The sequence below is a fragment of the Rhinolophus sinicus genome, chromosome 1 (genome assembly GCF_057876585.1).
Source record: "Rhinolophus sinicus isolate RSI-liver-muscle chromosome 1, RSI-T2T, whole genome shotgun sequence".
NCBI classification, from domain to species: domain Eukaryota; kingdom Metazoa; phylum Chordata; class Mammalia; order Chiroptera; family Rhinolophidae; genus Rhinolophus; species Rhinolophus sinicus.
In genome coordinates, this window is record NC_142501.1 from 70997526 (window position 1) to 71002475 (window position 4950).

Below are 4950 nucleotides of genomic sequence, written 5' to 3' on the forward strand. Positions count from 1 at the left end.
ATGATCTTACAATGAGTTGTGAATTTATTTTCATGTACATTTTGCTGTACATGTGCTATACTTTATTAAGTTAAGAAATATATAAACATATCAGTGTTTATAGAGTTGCCATACAAGTTTAGGTATGTGTCCAAGAAATTGTGGCTAAATGTAGAGGTGTGTTTTCTCCGCTTTTTGTATAGAAGCACAAAGGTTATTACAACAGGTGACAATGTAGATATAATTCTATAAATGATATATGATTAAAAATTGACTGGGACCTTAAAAAATAGAGAAAGGAAAGTGTTTTGGGAAAATGAATAAATATAGGCTGTCAGATAGTGATATGAAGAAAAACATGCCAACTCAAAATCAAACACCAATAAAAGATGACCTTCATAGCACCTGAAACAGATTTGTAGAATTTCTAATTGCTAAGTTAGCATAGTCAAACAGCATGACAAGATAAGAAAAGCAAGAAAGAAGGGAAACAAGCAAGTAAGTGATTATGTATTTGTCTGTGTTCCACAAAATAACTTCAGACACATCACAAATTACTTGCTTTTTTAATTCATTGCTTTCCAGTAAAACTACTACAATAGGCAGACATTCAAAATGTTACTTTAACAAAGGTTCTATGAAAAATTGTTCATTACCATATAAAAAAAAGCAAATACTGCTTATTATGATGTTTAAAAGGGAGAAAAAACGACTAGAAAGAAATGGGATTTGCAGACAGACAAATCCAAACTTAAGTCTTTCGTAGCTACGTGATCTTGGTCAAGTTTCTATAGATTTGAGCCTCAATTTCCTCAACTGTAAAATTGCCATGTTCATTCACATAAATACCGTCAGAAATCAATATAAAAATCTAAGAATTGGTTCAGTGTCTGGCATTTAATAATATAAAATACACAATATTTAATGTGGATGTAATTATTTTTGCTAAGATAATCAGAGGTTACTTTTATTGTCTTGATCTTCAAAAATTTTAGTAGTTTTTTTTATATGTAAATGGTTCTCAATTTGTTTTTGCCTTTGATCAACTTTCATGCTCACACTTTGTCCAGAATAGGAGAAGTAATTATGCAGAAACCTGAGATTAATTTAAATTAATTAATAAATTAAGGCAAACGTCATTGCCTTAATTTAAGGATGAAGGTCCTTGCTCATAGTCCCTAATTTTCCTCTACTTGGTAACCACAAGTAACCATAACCTTTCTAAACGCTACCACAACCACTTGAAACATCTACATCTTGGATGTCTAGACCAAAAAAGATACAGTTAGTACTTTCCCTTCCCCAGCATTCTCTCAGATTTCTCCTATTCTGGGTGAAGTTAGAATATGTAAGTTAATCAAAGGCAAAAACAAATTGAGAACCATTTACATATTAAAAAACTACTAAAACTTCAGTTAAAAACACTGAGATGCTCTGGCTTTCTTGCCTGAGGCTGCTGCCATTCCCACCTCTGACAATCTCCAGGGCCCACCAGGGTGTGGCTGGCCCAGAAAACTACACAGCAACTTAGCTGACAAAGGCAGATGACTTGATTGGGAACAGAATGAAAAACTACATCCTGCTGGACAATCAATAAAAAATAGCAAAAAAAGAAGGAAGCAAATGTGGAAACCTGAAGCTCTGCTAGCCTGAAGTTGTGGACTGGATTGGGGAAAATGGCAGACAAACCTGACATTTAAAAGGGAGAGCCTGGAAATAAAAGAGCCCTGGAAGCAAGGGATAAGTAAGCTCTCCACACACCCTTGGCTGACTAGAAAACAATAGGCATGCACAAAGGAGACTGAGTTTGACCAGAAAGCAAAAGCTAAAGCAGGCTGGGAAACTGTGGAACCCCAGCGCCCAATCCCAGATCCATCAGCAGAAAGTGTAAGCCTTAGGGCAACAAAGAGTCTGACCAGAAAGCCATACAGACACAGGAAAATCTGGCCTTTAATAAAAGAAACAGAGAAATTAAGAGAAAAAAATTATAAATATTTGGTTTATGAGATGCATTTTGATTCTATTGCTGGAAATAATGTGGTTTATTTATTTATTTATTTATTTACTTACTTACTTACTTATGTATATACATACGCATGTATGTATGTATGTATGTATGTATTACTATTTAATAAGATTCTGAAGTTCTGAAGGTGTCTAGATGAACTATGAAGGTAATTTAGTCACTGCCTTTGGAATAATTTCACTTCTTATGACCTAGACAAATACATAGGAATCAGAAAAGCAAATTGACAGAAATATATTAATCTTACTAATTTTTATAATGATTGACTCGAATACTACTGAATCTGAGATACATGAAAATAGGATAGGTAAATAATTATGATGACTAACAGTGTGAACTGTATAATACTTTATACATTATTCAAAGTTAGTGGTATTCTGTGACTGAGTGAAACAACTGGTTACAGCATCAAGGTAATTACTCTCAGACCACCATTTACTATGTGGGTCAGGTTGGTGTTGCTATGTCATGGTCATAGATTTGACCCCAGCCCAATCATATCCTTTGTCCTAAGGATAATATATATGAATGTCAAAACAATCTCAACATCAAAATTTTCTCAAATCACCGATCCTTCTGAAAGGATAATTACGTCAATTTTAGAGCAATATTTTTCTAGGAGACCAGCATTATCTACATCCACAAATGAGCATAAATATATTTATATAGAGTCAAGAAGTCCTCCTATGAAATACCTAATGTTTGTGTATGCAATCTTATTTTAAACAAGGAAATTTTTAATAAACCTTATATGAGATGTTCAAATAGTATCAAAGTCTTGGGTATTTTGGCTTCAGCCAAGACATCCAGGAAAATCTCTCCACTAAGCAGCATAAGGCTGGCATCAGCTCTCTAATGACAATTGTTAGTAAAATTATATAGGTTTCAAATGTATAATTCTGTAATACATCATGTATATATCATGTTGGGTGTTCACCCAGAGTCAGTTCTCCTTCCATCACGATATATTTGATCCCTTTTACCCTCATCTACCACTCTCTACCCCCCCTTACCCTCTGGTAATCACTAAACTATTGTCTGTGTTTATGAGTTTTGTTTCTCCACTGGTTTGTCTAGTTCCTTTGTTGTTTTCAGTTTTATATACCAAATATCAGTGGAATTATAAAACCATGAAAACAAAAGGAGTGGAGTCCTACATCTTAACCTTTATCATTATGATGTTTCCAAGACAGAGTAAAATTTGATCAAATGGAGAATGGGCTTTTCCTAGAGCAATCCATTTAGCAAAACAATAAAGCAAAAGGACAATTTGGATATGATGAAACATATTCTTCAAATTCTAATATTAGGACAGATGGAGCAATAATTAACATGAAAAGAGTAGATATTCCTAGGATGAAAATGCTTTCGATCGAATATAAATTTATAAGCCTTTAAAAATTTGAAGATGAATTCACTTCATTACTCTCATCAAGTAATTAAAAATGGTACAGTGCTCTCTAGGAGAGAACTCTTTTTTTTTTAAAGAAAACACTCAAGTACAATAGTATTGATTCATATGAATTAAGTACTTATAGGAGCAAACTTTTGTAGGAAGCCACCAGAGTTAAGTTCCCATATGGCATTTTATTATGTTGTGCAGATGTTCTCTGGTAGTAACAATAAAACTCAGGAGCCATACTGCTGCTACTATATTAGTGAAGACCTTGTTACCTCTTACAGAGATTGTTTTAATAGCCTCGGATTGTTTATCTCTAGTCTCTTCTCCTAAAAAGAGAACCACTGTCACCCTATGACAGTGAATATGTTATGAAGCTTATTATATTTCCAGAGATAGCCCTACCTGCATGAAAACTCCATATTAACTATTAAATAAAGGATATATTTCTTAGTCTGACATTCAAGAATCACCAAGTTAATCAATATTAAGCATAATTTACTATTAAGCCCTATAAAATATAATTTAAAACTTATTGACCTTCCTAATGCTATACCAATATATAATAATAAGTTCTTGAAGAGTAAAAGTGTCAAATGAAAACCATACTATACAGAGATTAAAACCATGGGTTCTTTAACAAAACACAGAAAAATATAAATGCTAATTCTATTGAAATTAGCTGAGTGAAATTCACTTGTATGCTGGTAAAAGCAGCTCTGAAAAGAGAGATCTCTGACTAGCAGCATTTACCAATTTTCATGGTGTAAATATTCCCACCATGGTCATTTAAAAGCTATCAACAGTTTAACAACCTTCTCACAAAATTTGACAATTGGCTCTAAGAAACTGACAGAAGCTTACTGAAGCACATCAGCAACCTGGTGGACATTCCTAGGACAAAATTGGTCAACATTTATTTTTCTTCTTTACACTTAATTTTCTTATTTGTAAAATGGGCCTAATCATCCCTATATTGTAGTATTGTTCTGAGGTTTAACTGAGATAATAATGCATTAAAAAGTATTTTCTCCATTACTATCTCAAAATACTCAATAATGGTATTTATTAGTATTATGTTACCAAAAATGTTTGAAATGTGTTGAATGCTAGGGAAGGAGAAATTAATAATATATGGTTGCTATACTTGAAAATGTTAGCATAGTGAACTTCTAAAGTGTAATGTAAATATGAAAGGTTGTATATAATTTGATCAACAAGGCAAAGACCAGAAAGAAGAATCACAAACTTGTGGTGAAATAACTAAATTTCCACACAGTAAATTAAAGTATGAAATTTCCAGTATGCTACAATACCAACTCCTTATACAAGCAGGACACTAGACCTATTCAGATATACATATGAGTACCTTCTCTCCTGAAATTATTTCAATCTGTTGCAATTGGTAGAATTAGATAATATGAAAAGACCTTTGCTTTGAATAAAGGCTAGAGATTAAAGATCGGGAAATAGCAAATGTTAGTGCTTTAAATTTTGCCTACCATAGCTAGGAAATTATAAGTTCTTTATATATTTTTCTATACTT